At 35.5% G+C, this 17,138-nt stretch overlaps 1 pseudogene; it reads left to right on the top strand.

Moving 5' to 3' along the window:
* Positions 1–3,174: 3,174 nt before the first annotated feature.
* LOC132267389 (E3 ubiquitin-protein ligase COP1-like) lies at positions 3,175–16,578 on the top strand (annotated as a pseudogene).
* Positions 16,579–17,138: the final 560 nt, after the last annotated feature.

Genomic DNA, 17,138 nt, shown 5'->3' with positions numbered 1-17,138 from the left:
CCCCATAATAAGATTATAAGGAGGATGGATTTTCGTTAGAACAAAGTTCTTTTTAAGTGTCATCTTTGTTGCGGTAACGGATAAGTCAATTACCCCGAAGGGGTCCACCTTTGTGCCATCAAATCCCATCAAATGATTAGAGGTGAGCTGAATTGACAATGACGAAATCTCCAGCTGCTCAAAGACTGCCTTTGTGATGATATTGGCATTACTACCTGGGTCTATCAAAACCCTTTTAATTATGCAATTCACCACCAAGGGACTGATGACCAATGGATTCTCGTGGGGGAGTTAAACTCTGGATAGATCTCCATCGCCGAACCCAATACTGATACTGCCCGAAACGATAGTATTCACTGAGGATAACCTTCTTAGCTTAAGTCTAGATTTATATACCTCCTATTGAGGGGAAATCCATCATTACAGCCATTGCTGAATTTTTTAGAAATGGGAAGCTTCTCTCAGAAATTAACTGTACCTACATTTCCCTTGTTCTAAAATGTCCAAATCCATCATCTATCAATGACTATAGACCAATCTCTTGTTGCAACACCATATACAAGTGCATAGCAAAACTACTTGCAAACAAGCTCCAACTCACTTTACCAAATATCATTAATCCCACCCAAACTGCATTTGTTCAAGGCAGGAAAATAACAGATTCAATCCTTTTATCTCATGAGTTGCTTAGAGACTACCATAGAGATATTTGTCCTCCTAGATGTGTTATAAAAATTGATCTAAAGAAGGATTTTGACTCAGTAAATTGGGATTTCATCTCAAAACTGTCTCACCCTCCTCAAATTTCCACAGAAGTTCATTGATCTCATTTTGGCTTGCATCTCATCCCCATCATTTACAATAGCTTTGAATAGGGAATTTCAAGGTTTTTTTAAGAGGAAGAGGGGACTGAGGCAAGGTGACCCTTTATCCCTCTTCCTTTTTGTGATTGTTATTGATGCTTTTTCAGCTATTCTTAACAACTATGTGAGAAGAGCTCCAGCTTTCAAATACCACTGGAAATGCAAGGAGCAAGGCATTACTCACCTTTCTTTTGCAGATGATCTCTTGCTATGCTATGGGAACATTGAGTTCATCTCCATCATCAAATCAGCTCTGGACTACTTTTGCTCTATGTCTGGCCTAACCATTAATTTGGCAAAAAGCTCAATTTTCCTCTCTGGTGTCAATCCACATACTAAAAATGCCATTACGGATTTGTTTGGCATTAACAAAGGAAGTCTTCCTATCAGACACTTGGGGTGCCATTGATCACTACAAATCTTAAGGCCATTGATTGCAGAGTGCTTAAAGAGAATATTACCCACAGAATTTCTCATTAGGCTGCTAGATCTATTTCTTATGCATGTAGATTGCAGCTTGTAAAATCTGTCATTGTCTCCACTCAACTCTATTGATCCAGTATCTTCATTCTTCCAAAGAGTGTTATCAATTATCTCAACAAGACTTTCAGATCATTCCTTTGGTATGGACTAGAAATGAAATCCAATGGAGGGAAAGTATCATAGGATGTAGTGTGCAAGCCCAAGGTTGAAGGAGGTTTGGGTCTTCCCAACTTGGAACTCTCAAACCATGCAGCTATCTTGAGATATATTTGGAAGCTTCAAACTGATAATTCCAACAGAATCTGGATCAATTGGTGTAAATTACATCTCATCAAAGGCAAGAACTTTTGGACCTTGAAAATCCCACACTCATGCTCCTGGAGTTGGAGGAAAATTCTGCAACTGAGGCACCACGCATGGCATTTTATCAAGCACCTTATTGGCGATGGCAATGATACATCCTTTTAGGTTGATAATTGGTCCTCTAGAGGGCCTCTTTGCTTAAGATTTCCTCTAACTATCCTATCTACACTTGGCATTGATGAAGATACCAAAGTGGCTAACTATATTCTCAACAACTCCTGGAGTTTCCTACCAGCATTGTTCTCAGCAATCCCAGAGCTAATCTCCCTTCAGTAACCTGCTCCATTCAGGAAGGATAAACTGATTTGGTCTGTGTCCCCTTCTGGTTCCTTCAGTTTGAAACACACAACCTTCCAACTTTCCCAACATAGACCCCCAGTTCCTTGGCACAACCTAGTGTGGCGGTCAGCTTCCATCCCAAGAATGAAATTTAACATGTGGTTGGCTATTCAGTGCAGGCTCCCCACCCTTGATAGCAGAGTTATGGCTCTCCATGATAATATTTGTGCCCTGTGCAATATCGATACAGAGTCCCACTCTCATCTCTTCTTCAGATGCAGCTTCTCGTCCCCTCTTTGGAAATTCATCCAAGACAGATGCAAATTCTATAAATTTTTCAATAGTTGGGAAGAAATGGTTTTATGGATCAGTGTTAGATGGAGGTCAAGATCTCCAATCAACACCCTTAGGAAAATCTGTCTTTCAGCACTGGTGTATCACATATGGGAAGAAAGGAACAATCGAATTTTCAGAGGGAATCCATCTTCGCAGAGCAGGGTTCTAGCTAAAGTGTGTAGTTCAATTACTTCCCTTCTTCGTTTGGGTTGCCTAAAAGAATGCATAGCTTCTAGATCGATTTTGAGTAGCTGGAATCTCTCTCCCTCTTCTTGCAGACCTCCGCCGAGGCCATTTGACTGAGAATGGAGAGAGGATCTCTCTCATTGTAGGGTTTGCTCACCGGATTTGTGTAGATCATCTAGTAACGACTTCAACTGTTATCTGAAGATCTTTTGTTTTTGGGTTGGGCTTTTGCTTTAGGTTACCTATTCATAGCTAAGGGTTGGTAGCCTATGGGCTTTAGCTTTGGGTTAGCTATTCATAGCTAAGGGTTGGTAGCCTATGAGCTTTAGCTTTGGGTTAGCTATTCATAACTAAGGGTTGGTAGCCCATGGGCTTTGTTTGCCCTCTTTCATGGCTGTTTTGGCCAAAAGCCTTTTCTGTAATCCTTTTTCATTTATACAATTTGCTTAAAATTTCAAAATATATATATATATATATAAATAAAAAAATAAAAAGGAAGGCACAATTTTTGTTGGAAATATTTACTATGAAAAATATAGATATTTGTATTATTAAAGTTCTTATACGTGTGTATATAAATTTTGCATATGTGAGTGTGAGAACCTACACAGTTAAAGGCGGCTATCAAATAATAGCCCCCGTATGAGAAGAAAACGCCATACGTATGTATCATACAGCAAAACGAATCAGAGGAAACACCCGCCTAACGTGGGCCGTTTCTACCCTCGCAACCAAACACACAATCACACACACATTCTCTCTCGTTTCAAACAACCACTCGGTCGGTTCAATAACGCAGTGCCATTATTTCTTATTCGTACGGAAGCAGCCCCAGCAATAAACTTTAAACACACACCTCTCTGCTCAGTTACCACCACCACCACCAACCACAATTACATAATTTATAATACAGAGAGAGAAATTGTATTGTTTAGAGAGAGAAAGAGATGGAAGAGAGCTCAATGGGGGCACTGTTGCCCGCCGTCAAGTCTGAACCAACATTGTCCGATGCTATTGGCGAGCAGGCGCCCCCGCCAATTCCAGTTCTGCCGCCGCCGGAGCTGGACAAGGACTTTTTGTGTCCCATATGCATGCAGATCATTAAAGACGCGTTTCTCACAGCTTGTGGCCATAGCTTCTGTTACATGTGCATTGCAACTCACCTTCAGAGCAAGAACGATTGTCCTTGTTGTGGACACTACCTCACCACCAACCATCTCTTCCCTAATTTTCTCCTCAATAAGGTCAATCACTGCTTAATTTTCTTTTATCCTACCCTCAATTTTTGTTTATATATATGTCTACTTTTCTAGATTATTTTGTATGCTCAATTCTAGGTATAAATATTCCAATTACACGGATTTTTTTTTTTTTTTAACATCCTAGTTTATGAATAATTTTGGGTTATGGCATAGAAAGGAATTGAAATTGTTGAATATTTTCCTCCATGGCTAATGTCATCTGGAAATTGGAAAAAGAAAAATATGTATACGTTTGCAATCTTTTTATTTCTTCTGTTTCCTCATAAATTAAATAGAGGTCAATTGAAAATTTTCAAGTTCCATCATGTAATGTTTGGTTGAGCTAAATTTGAAGAATTAGATTTTGCTTTTAGAGTTTCTTTTATATCAGCCCAACTCAACTCCAAACAGTATTGCTCCAATAATTTGAGGTCAGTTTCATGTATCCTGTTTTCACTGATCTTTTAAGGAAGATTAGTCCACTCTTCCTTAATGGTGGAGTTATTGGTTTTTTTACACATAGTCAAACCAATTTAGTAGATTTTCTTCCTTTTTTTTTAATTTTTTTTTAATTTTTTAAATCCATTGGGTGCTTGTTTCACAATCTCACAGATGTATTTAATTTCTTGTGATAGTGAATTACATTCTTTTTTTGAATATGCAATTTGTTAGTAATATGGTTGGTCTAATATCTATTTCAAAATTTTCACCTTTTAATTATAGAGTTACACATCAATCGATATGCCAAAGACACTAGTCTACTTAATCCATTCTGCTTTAATTCTATAAGCACTCTCATCTTTAATATCTCCCTCTCTGTGAATAATAAGGCCTAGATAATGAAACTGTTCACTTTTTGGTAACTCTTGATCTTCAATCTTTCTATGTATCCACTTGTACTCCTAGTTTGTTAAAATTGCATTCCATAACCCATATATTTAGTTTTGTCATAATTAGAATTTCACTTGTTTTTCTAGTAATTGTTTGTCTTGTAGGTACAACTTTATCATATATATCTTTTAGTATGTCAATATATCTATTTGGGAGTCTTCCCTCCTGCACCCCCACCACCACTAAAATCCACCATATATTGTTTGTAGGGACTCTGTCATAGGTTTTTTGAAAATATATAAAATGGATATGGTCCTTGTTCTCTGCATCTTTTCTTAATCTTCTCAGTAGGTAAATACTTTCCATTTTTTATCTCCCCAATAAAAATCTAAATTGATTATTCAAGATTGTCGCTTTAAATCTTAGTCACTGGTTAATCACTCTCTTTTCAAAATATTATAATATGACTCATTAATTTGATACATTGATAATTTATACATACTTAAACACCCCCCTTTTTTATATATAGGTACTATGTGATTTTTCATCACTTATGAGGCACGTTCTTAGTTGTTTTGATCTATTAAATCACTTGTTAATCAAGATTTGTTATCATTACTCAAATACATCCAAGCCTTGATAGGAATGCACGTGTTATTAAATGCATTTTATCGCTTTCATAACTTGATCCCTATGAAAATATTTATTCTCCCTAAAGTTACAATATTCATATAAAACTAAGCTTTCTATATGATTGTTGTTGAATAGCTTAAACTACTTTTCCTTCTTGCTCAAATTCATCATCTTATCCTTCACCAAGATCCTTAAATCCTCACTCTTGATACACCTAATATGTTAAAAAAAAATTAGTTTCTCTCTCTATTAACTTAGACATGCGGCAAATCTTCTCGAAAGAGGGTGCCTTTAGAAACTCGGAAACAGGTGGTGTATGGCTGACATCAATTCTTGTCGTAAAGTGTTGGATTAAGTCCGGCAACGAGTGCAACTTATGTGTTTAGTTGTCATCGTTATTTGGGACCCTGGACAGACTGTCGGTGATAAGCTGGAGGAGGGTGAGGATAAGTTTTTCGTATACCAGCAAAAGGAATGATCCATTAGGTTCAGGATTCATCTCTGAAAATGGATTAGATCAGACTAATATCAATCTGTTTTCTTCCATTTATTCCAAGGCAAGGATTCAACAACAATTCCTTAACCAAAATCAAGGAACTATTTATACGTTGTTGAATAGAAATAAAGAATTGTAATCTTTGATAATGTTATCATCATCCAATTGTTCTCGGATGGGTCCATTCAACTATGTAAAATACCACACTGTGATAAATGAATCAATTAAAAAAGATCCCCTAATTCCAGTTGCAAATTTGTTGGGTCATTTAGGTACAACCCTTCACATTTCTTATTTTTGTTCATTTTGCCATTTAGTAAACTCATAATCAGCACTTGATAACTGACTATTTGCAACTTGGCAATTTGAAACAGACTTTTCAAGTACATAGATATTATTTAATGGATGTGTTTGAGCAGGATACAACTTATTTGAACTTAATTAAACGAACAATTATGAAAATAAATCTTTCTGTGAAATTCCGTGTATTCTATAGTAATTTACCACGTCAATTTTTAATTCTTTTTGTGCTTGGTGCTCATTCCTAGTGAGTTCTATAGAATTGCAAGCCATTAACAATTTTCACACTTACCTACATATTCTAAAACCCTTGTTGGTAATAGTTCTTTGCCCAACTTGATGTTGGGATTCTTAAAGTGCCACTAATCTCTTTCTAATGATATATAACTTTTAAAAAATTCTTACTTGGATGTACATACGGGCAAAACAAACCAGATACATGCTCATTTCTCTGTATCATAACTGCTTCCATTATTGAAACTAATATCGTCACTTTCCATACATTGCATTCATTCATATGCCTTACTCGTTTCTTGCTGTTATAATCACGCTCTTACTAAGCCGTGCAGAAGAACATTAGAGTTAATCATTTAACATTATAATTTTAATATAGAGGCGTCTAGTTCCAGTTCACGCCATTCATGAAAATGCAATAGGATTTCCAAAATGAAAAAAAAAGGCATAAAAAAAGAGGAGGGAATCAACATACCGACACTTAAATCCAAATGCCGGACAGTAGTCATTAACATTTTCTGTTTTTACCACACCATATAGCCATGAAATTAGTACGAAAACAGTGAATTTTTTAAACGATCACTAGACAATGGTTTATTAAGTTTCTTTGGTTGACATTAATGTCTAAATTTTTTGTATCACCTGCCTGCACAATTTGAAATTGAGTACAAACATTTTATTTCTATTTTGAGAATCTAGAGATACGCAACATGTTATTCAACTTTTAAGATGTGAAACTTTAAGATAATTCCGAAGAAATGAAAGTTACACTTCGGAGTGCCCTCTCTTGATATATATATATATATATATATATTTAAGGTTACCGTCTCTTATGTTTGAACGTTATTAGCATATCTTGGAATTATTTACCTTAAATCAAGCTTCGTGTTAACCTCTCTTGTCCAATTTTGTAGTTTTTGATGAAGACTTCGGCTGGTCAAATAGCGAAAAATGCAACACCTTTTGAACAGCTTCGCCAGGCACTACACCAGGTCAGTTGTTTTCTTTAATTGGATGATTTTAAATTAATACTCGTAATTATTGATTATACATTTTGTTGGATAGGACTTATTGAAGTACTTCTTGTCTCCCTGTAATGGAATAGCTTTAGCAGATGTTGAGATTGTTTCAGTTTCATATATTCATTCATTTCCTAATTTGGAGAGTTATCTTGTGTGAAAGAGAAATATTTAATGTTTGAGAAGATAACTATGTACCTAGGCTAGTAATCGAGGCTTATGATTAAATGCTTGCATGAAGGTATTACAAGGTCTTGGCCTGGCTTTGGGCCTATCTAATATGATTATAATGGTCTCTTCTCATCTGTGAATGTAGCGAAGTATTATCGAACCACATTAAAAATCAGGCCTCTTGTTTGTGGCATTGGGGCTGATATGAGGTATTCATCTCATACCTTAGTTTGCCTCATCGTGCACTTTGAGTTGGCTTAATTGTTTATTAAAGAATAAGATCTCATCAAAGAATCAGGGCTTAGTATGAATATGCATCTGTATTTATTTATGTTTACGTGTACGTATCCTTGTATATATTCAAACTATTACTTCATTTGATAGATATTTATTGATAGTCTAGGAGGTTCTATTTATCCTGAGGCTTTAGAGCCACTAGCTGGCTGAGGTTTATGGGGACTCTTGGCAACTATTTGTTGGATTTGTAAGTCAGTAATATATATTGATGAAGGTTGATGCTTGTTTTTGCTTCTCTTGATATATATTTTTTAAATAGCTGTAAAAGATTTAAACTAGCCTGTTAATTTTTTTTTTTGGGGCTTAGTTTTACTTATTGGAATACCATACTTGATAGTTACTAGTTCAGACATTTGTAGCATAACCTCTTTGAATATTTTAGTAAAGGACAAATTAAACCAGTCATCTCACATTTATACACAACAAATGTTAGACAGTGACAACAATTGATGTTTAGTCACTCCTAGTTAAATTTTTATATTAATATGTAATATGCAAACATTGGTTTAAATTTCTTTCATTTTGTTATCTATGGCATCTCATCTTCATTATTGGGACATTCTTGTAAGGATTAGATAAGATATTTGTTGCTTGGTAATGCTTCATTTTGTCCATGGTCATGTATCATTTGCCAGGCAAGGAAATAAAATTAATTCCTTTACTTATAGTTTGACTACAATCATCTATATTGCTTCAGGGCATAAGTTGTTGCCTTATAGACCATAGATGACTTCAAAGAAAGATCATGCAGGATCTTGTATATGTTAATAGATGTTCCCTGCTTAATGAATTTCTTTTCCAACTGGGACCGATATTGAGATAGTCTTCTTCAATCATGTCCAAATCCAAATTCACTCGTGGATCTATTCACTTGAATATATCTTTTACTATCCATCTCGTTATCCGTAATTACTTTCATTTGTTAACATATTTTTGTGGTGATTCTTAGACAGGATCACAAGGTGTCAGTTAAGGAGCTAGATAGACTCTCGTCTCTCCTTGTGAATAAGAAGAGAAAATTGGAGCAAGAAGAAGCTGAAGTTAATTCAAAGATTCTGCTAGACTTTTTGCATTGCCTAAGGAAGCAAAAGCCTGAAGAGCTTAAAGAGGTACTTGAATTTATAGTTTATGGTCTACTCATATTTTGATTTCCAAATCACATGTATGAAATGTTATTCTACAATTTGGATGGATACTATATCTGCTCGCAAAAGTTTCCATGGGCTGTAACAAGGATGTGGATGCATAGTCCAAAAGGACACTACTTAGTTGTGGTCCTGCTACAACAAGAACCTGAAGAGAAAGAACACGAGACAGCCCTAACATTTGGTATTTAACAAAGTAACAAAGTGGCTGCTCTGAAGCTCGAACTTGCACCAATGGCGCTGATGTTCAAGCTTTAAATTGTTAAACCATACAACAGCCCTCAGGAGCATAGTCCAAAAGATCACACCTAAATGGATTTTTGTCAACACCCACTGTACTGCAGTAATATATGGAGTGATTTATTGCTGAATGGCATCAAAACTTAGGTCAACAGAATTTTGAAAACAAAAGGTATTAAGTATCTAAAAGCTATCTCAATCTGGACAAGACTAAGTAATTGAAAAGATTTTCTGAATAAGACTACAAATAAGTTTATAGTGAACATTTTGATCTTAACTGACTGGATAAAGCAAGTTTTCTAACGTCTATGTATAGACTTTTCTTATTTAAGCAATTTATTTATATATATATATATATATATATATATATATATATTTGTTTTATGCTTCCTTCTGTGGTGCCCTTGATCAATCATACATGGAATACTTCTGGCTTGTTTTATAATTTGTGTAATAGGGGCTATACTGACTATGGATATGTGATTATGGAATTCATGTACAAAAGTGTGCATCTAAGCTGGCAGTTTTAATAAAATATCTGGTGGGGCAAGACCCATTGAGTGGCATGTCTCATCTTCTCGTATGCATCACGATGTGGCATGTGTTTTGTTTAGCTTTCAGGTGACTGCATTGTGCCTCAGGGTTATTTCTAATCGCGGTAGTCTCCTGCTTCCTTTGTAGGTACAAACTGATCTCCAGTACATTAAGGAGGACATTAATGCCGTGGAAAGACATAATCGGGTAGAATTGTGTCGAGCAAGAGAGAGATATTCAGTAAAGATGAGGATGCTTGTTGATAATCCTTCTGCAACAAAAGCATGGCCTTCATTAATTGATAAACGTAGCAGTGGCATCAATTCTTGTGTCCCCAGTGTACAAGGTCAATGTCGGATGGATTCAGGGAATCCGCATATCATGAAAGCTGATGCACAGGTTCTTGAGAGCTCTCAAATACTCCAAAAAAATGATGCTTACAGTTTGTCGGACTCAGAACATCCTACTCAATCAGGAGTGGCACTAGCAAGAAAAAGACAAGTTCATGCACAGGTCAGCACCCTTGCAACTTTTCATTTCTCTAGGCTGGGACATGACATAATTTTTGCTCACTTGCTTAACAATTATGCATGAATAAATATAAGAGATGTTTTGGGTTGACCATTCAGTGGATCAAATTATTATCAACCAACAGGCAACAGCCTACTACTATTGATAGTCCACATCCAGAGCAGGCAGCTTGCCATTATATAAATACCTAATAATTTTCTGATCCAAAAGTAAACCCGGTCCTTTTGATGACAAGATATAGAACCTCGATGTGCGTTATGGTGATGGTATGCTTTTGCTCGTCCAATCTCTGTATGTGCTCTTCAGAAAATTTTATCTGAAGCTTAAAACATCGATTATTTATTAGGTTGAGGCTGTCCTGGTGAATTTGTCTAAAATGATATGTAGCTTGTATTGAAATTTCATTTTATTTGCAGTTTAATTTTGTTTAATATTTTCTCTTCCAACATTTCAATGACCTACAGGAGTGTTACTTGCAAAAGCGAAGACATTGGGTTAGACAATCACATAAACAGGAAGAAAGGAACACGAGAGAAGGTTATCATGCAGGACTTGAGGATTTCCAATCTGTATTGTCTACCTTTACACGATACAGGTTTATTATTTTATTTGTGAACAAATTTTAGTTTCTGTTTAGGAAGCCTTTTGGATTTGTCTCCATTACTTCGTGTGTGTGTGTGTGCGTGTGTTGCTCAACAGAATTGCATACTTACACATCTTCTGTATTATTGTTCAAATAGTCATTTGAGGGTCATTGCTGAACTTAGGCATGGGGATCTTTTTCACCGAGCCAATATTGTATCAAGGTCAGTTAAGTTTGTTATGTGTAATACAATTTTATTCAAGTCTTATTTTATATGTAATATCTTTATCTCGCTCACTCTCTCTCTCTTTTGCAGTTCTATGTAATAATCAAATCTGTCATGCGTTAAAATTCCTTTCTTTTGTTGCAGTATAGAATTTGACAGAGATGATGAACTGTTTGCCACAGCTGGAGTATCACGACGTATCAAGATTTTTGAATATTCATCGGTAGGTTTTGAACAAAATAATTGAGTTGGAGCATTGGTTTTTGTTATTATTTAATTTATCTAAACTTGTAGAAATGGTTCTATGGCGAATTTTGAACACAACACTTGTTGACTCCTGTCTCTATAAAGAGTTTATTATTTGTCTATTTATTTGTATTGGGGCTCACTATTGTTGTTGTGGCCCTTTATTATGGTCTAACACAAATTTTCATAGCTGGGTTTGAAAAATCTTAATGGTTGTAATACTCCGTATTTGTTTTCTTTTGGAGTATTAAGTTTGATAGTTTGTGGTGTATCTTGGTTGAAAAGTACATAATTACCATTCTTGATGTTTTGGTTAATTTTGCTGGATCTCAAATTCAAGTTGTGATCATCATTCAGTATAATCTTTTACTTGTTCTACTTGGGATATTTTCATTGTTGTGGCCATATTGTTCAAGTGACCTCTCGATCACCATAATATTTTTTCTTTTCTAATTATATGCTGCTTGGGCTAGAATCTCTTTGTTGAGGCTACTTCATATTTTAAAACAAAATGTGCCAATATGTAGATACTTGTATCTTTGCCTTACTAGCTAATAATTGCCATTTGATTGCTTTCTAGGTGGTGAATGAACCAGCAGATGTGCAATGCCCTATCGTGGAAATGTCCACAAGATCCAAGCTTAGCTGCCTGAGCTGGAACAGGTACATGAAAAACCATATAGCTAGCAGTGATTACAAGGGGATGGTAACTGTCTGGGATGTGAGTACTCGTCAGGTAATATCTCTTCTTTGGAGTTCTCTATTTTTTCCCCTTTTGATCTTAAGGATAAATTACCCCGACCACCCTTGAGGTTGGGCCTTTGCAACCACAAATTAAACTTTGGTCAACATTATGGTCAACCTCCCCTGAGCCCGAGGTTTGGCCAAAATTGTAGTTAGCCCCTAACTCTTAAATCTCCATAAGTGGCGTTAAATTTTTTCATGTTGAGTGACAAGATTGCCATTAGTTGGAATGAAATTACACATTTACCCTTCAAATGCTTTTAAATGCAAAATTTAACCCATATATTTTTTTAATTATATATACGATATAATATATAAAAAATAAACTTTCCTAACACTCTCTCCCCCAATGAAGGCCACCATCACCACCGTCTCTCTTTTCCCCAGCAGAAGTGCCAATGAATGAAAATTTACAGCTTTGGTTGATACCAAATTTACCACCATATATTTACTTCCACCCAAACAAAAATTGCAATTTTTTCACAGAAAACAGGTTTGATACAAAGCCTAGACATACATTTACTTCATATATATATATATATATATAGATGTATCATATATGTGCTTAGAAAAGTCCAATGGTCTTATGATAGAGTCACAGTTGGTTCCATTGTCCCTAATCATCATTTTATGTCTTTATGCTATGTTTGGGAGCACAGAATCGGTGGCTTGCGTTTGGAATTGGAGGAAATTTACTGTGAACTAAATTTGTTCCAATTCCAAATTCAGGGCGCCGATTTGGTGCTCCCAAACGCAACATTAGTGTCTTTGTGCCGTGTTGGAGAGCTTTATTTGTGCATACATATATGTTCACAAATATATTGCATATACATGAACATATAAATATATATATGTATATTTGAGTTTTATGTTTCTTTGGTTATTGGGTCCATACAATCATGGTTGTCCAAATTAAGGCCTTGGGTTTGTCTGGAACACGATGGTGCAAATTGGGAATCATTGCAGTAAATTTGATGGATTAAATTGCAGTGGGTGAGAGAAAATCAGGAGGTTTCATGGGATGATAAAAGCTGAATTTTGGACGAAAAAAATGGATTTGGTCTCGCCAGAAGAGGTGGTGGGCACGATAGAGAAAAAGATAAAACCAGAGAGAAAGGAGAGATCAAGGTGTTTGGTGGCGATGGAGGAATAGTGGATGGATGTCCAAGAGGAGTCAAAAAATGGTGTAGTTGTGTCTTTTATAGTTTTATGTTACTTATGTTTAGAGAACCCTAAAACACCTTTCCAGTGTTAGTGATCAGAAATTCATTAGGAATGTTTTATGAGTTCTGAAAAGTTTAGGAACCTTTTCGGACTTGGAAACACGTTTTTAACCAACTTTGGGTGTCCATTTGATCGCTAGATGTATCGGTTGACACCTACTCGGTTTTCCTCAATCGCCAGAGTAACTTCGATTGATCAACATCGACCTTTTCTGCTGAACTAGACTGTACATAGCCTGAATTCAGGAACTTTGTTGAGTGGTCAAATGGACTCGAAATTAGGCATATAATATATTTGTTGAGTGGTCACTTTGTTGAGGTGTCCATTTGATCTCTAGATGTATTGGTTGACACCTACTCGGTTTTCCTCGATTGATCGAGTCACTCTGGAGTAACTTTGATTGATCAACATCGACCTTTTCTGCTGAACTTTACTGTACGTAGCCTGAATTCAGGCACTTTGTTGAGTGGTCAAATGGACTCGAAATTGGGCATATAATATATAGTTGGAAAGCTTATCGAGTCTAGTATCTTAATATGTAAGGCTTAGCATGAAATTCAAAGTATTTATACTTAATATATCTTTAAAGACACAAAAGTCAGTTTTCACAACATGAAATTCTTACCTAAAGTAACTTTTAAATTGGCTTCCAAGTTTCAACTTAAACTGAAAATCTAAGTTCTCTCACCAACATTAAGCTTTCCAAATTCATTCCTAATGAAATAATATTCAACATTAAATTTACTATTATTTTAATACTAATTAGTTTTAAATTAACTCCAATTAATTCAATTTTTCTAATTTATTCACTGCGAATCCTATGGCCTCCTAGGCCACTTACCTTCTTTATATTGTGTGATTGATGAAGGTTGAAGCAAGATGTTGATGCATCGACTGAGTTTTCAATCTACAACCATAGCTTCAATGTGATGCAAACCTTCCACTGAAGTGACTCAACATATAGATCATGACACAAATTTTGCTCATGGAGCATGCCCACACATGACACTATTTCCTAACAGGGTTAGTTTTGTAATTTGTCTTATTACAATCGCATCAACACTTCAGATGAGGGTAATTTTGTCAATTCCCATTTGCCGTTTAGGGTTGTTAGGGTTTCTAACTCATGCAAGGTGTCAAAAGTAATTTTGCAAAAGTTTAATCTGTGGATGTAAAGGCCAAAGCTCAAAGGGAGGTTAGGGTAATATACCCTAATCTTAGTGGGGCTTACACAACCACGCACGTCCACGTACTCTCTTGACCTATGCTAACCAAGTTTTTCTTTTCAGAGTGTGATGGAGTATAAAGAGCATGAAAAACGAGCATGGAGCGGATTTTTCGCGCGCCGAACCTTCAATGCTTGTGTCTGGCAGTGATGACTGTAAGGTATTTAGGAACACTGGAAAACTTTATTCTGTTAAATGACAGTATATTTTAACTATTATTTCTTATTGCAGTATATTTTAACTGTATTATACAGCATAGTAATCATGTAAAAAAGAATCAACTGGTGTAGCTTTTTTCTCATGCAGCTCCTTAGGTCTTAATTCAGAACAGGTTGATGAGTCCAAACAGGTCTTTTTCTCTTGCAGCTCCTTGGGTGGTTTGAGGGAGTCAGAAAATGGGGGCCTGCGGGAGAAACTTTTAAAAGAACATTAATGGTTGATATGATATGTTTGGTTCCTGTGTGATAATTTTAGGTTCATTGTCAAAGCACTGAAAGTTTTGTGATGTCTAAGCCTTCCATTAAATCTTCTTCTTTTTTTCCATTGGCGGGCCTCTTTTCAGTAACTCATGGAAACTAGGACTTATTTTAGACTAATTTCTGTATGTTTTTGCGCCATATCCATCAGGTCAAAGTTTGGTGCACAAATCAGGAGGCAAGTGTTCTTAATATTGACATGAAAGCAAATGTATGTTCTGTCAAGTATAATCCCGGGTCTAGCATTTATGTGGCGGTATGTCCTTTTCGATTCTCGCACTCTCCGAGCAGTGGCACGTGATCTATAATCTAGCCAGATAAGACCATTAAAAAGATATGATATGTGTTTTGCAGGTGGGTTCCGCAGATCATCACATTCATTATTATGACCTGAGAAACACAAGCCAACCCCTGCATATTTTCGGTGGGCATAGGAAAACTGTTTCATATGTAAAATTTCTGTCCAACAATGAGTTTGCTTCTGCATCTACTGACAGCACATTGCGCTTGTGGGATGTTAAAGAAAATTTGCCAGTAAGTTGCAATGCTTATGATGATTCGGTTTTTGAGGTGCAGTTCTATTGTTTACATCTGAATGTCTTTTTCATCTGTAGTATGACATATCATGTTTACAAGTAAGGTAGTGTGACATATCATGATTTTGCTGTACTTGACCAATTATGTCTTTTAAAGCCTTTAGGATTACTAAATTTGAGAATGGTGAAACTAGAAATAACAACCATTAAACTGTGTACAATTTACTGGAGTTTCCTTCTCATTTCCAAAAGCTTTTGCGGGAAGAATACTCTGGCATTGAGTGGGTGCGGGAATGAGAACAATTATCTGAAGTGGAGTGCAAGATCATTTGCACTAGAATGCATATGTAGCTATGAAAGGCAAATCAGTCTGACTTACAGAGCATTCACTTTGAAGATCTCAATTATTAATTGTAACATCGATTTGATTATGAAAATGCCTTGGCAATTAGCATCAACTTGGACTGGCTTTGTGTACGACTTTTGTTTTTCTAAATTTTTGAATCCTATAGTGGCTTTCTAAACTTAAAAATTTTACTTGGTCCTTTTTTTTTTTTTTCTTGTTTTTTTTCAGCTCCGCACATTTGGAGGCCACGCCAATGTGAAGTATTTTGTGGGTCTCACGGTGAACAGTGAATACATTGCTTGTGGCAGCGAAACAAATGAAGTATTCGTCTACCACAAGGTCACTCACTATATTTCACAGGGCTGTTATTTTAGGCATCTAAATTTGTAAGTTGTTATTTCAGCGTCTAATTAAATTTTGGGGTTCACTTGCAGGCTATCTCGAAGCCAGCAGCTAGGCATAGATTCAGTTCTTCAGATACGGATGTTGGTGATGAAGATGCAGCAGGAACTTACTTCATTAGTGCTGTGTGTTGGAAAAGTGATAGCCCCATAATGTTATCCGCAAACAGTCAAGGAACAATTAAAGTGCTTGCACTTGCTGCCGATGACTTTTTTTTGAAAGCCCGTCTATAATCTTCATCCCAGCGTTTCTTTTTGAAAGCCAGTCTATAATCTCCATCTCACCCTTTGTTTTCACTTTCTGTCTTTTAACATTATAAAAATATTATAAAAAGACTGGAGGAGGTCTTTTAACATTTTAAAAACATTATAAGAAGACTTGTGCTTATTTAGTGTGAAACTAATTTGATGGTGACTTTTAGGTTTAGCATTAAAAATTGTTTATAAACATAAACAAATAAATAAAAAATAAAGGTTTATAGAATTATTTGACATACCAACTTAATTTTTTGTTTTTATAAGTCCAGCTTTACTCTTTTCTTTTCCCATTTGTTAGATTCAGGTAGACAAAGCCGTTTTTATGCAATTTTTTGCATCTTTGGTAACTCAATGTCATTAAATTATGAGTTTCATTGTCTTGTGTTAACAATTTTGTAATTTTTATATATTAATACAAAACTGATTTGGTTTGACTGACGATTAGGTAATTTGAAAAAATTTAAATAGGGGTATCATTTTTCTTTTTTAATATGTCCTAAATTAATTGTCCATGTTTTATTTATATTTTCTTCATTAACTTTAATTTTTTTAAAATTTTCAAACTTTATAACTGTTTATATTTAAATTAAAAAGAATAATTTTATAATTTTAAAAGGAGACAATGCAAATAATTTTAAAAAAAGACAATGCAATGCATGCTCTCTTAAAAACTCTAATTTTTGAGTATGG

This window comes from Cornus florida, unplaced genomic scaffold (assembly GCF_030987335.1).
Source record: "Cornus florida cultivar Cherokee Brave unplaced genomic scaffold, ASM3098733v1 CherokeeBrave_3.0.0_Hap2_Chr01, whole genome shotgun sequence".
Lineage (NCBI taxonomy): Eukaryota > Viridiplantae > Streptophyta > Magnoliopsida > Cornales > Cornaceae > Cornus > Cornus florida.
The sequence above is the reverse complement of the archived record's forward strand: the minus strand, read 5'-3'. Positions and strand labels throughout refer to the sequence as shown.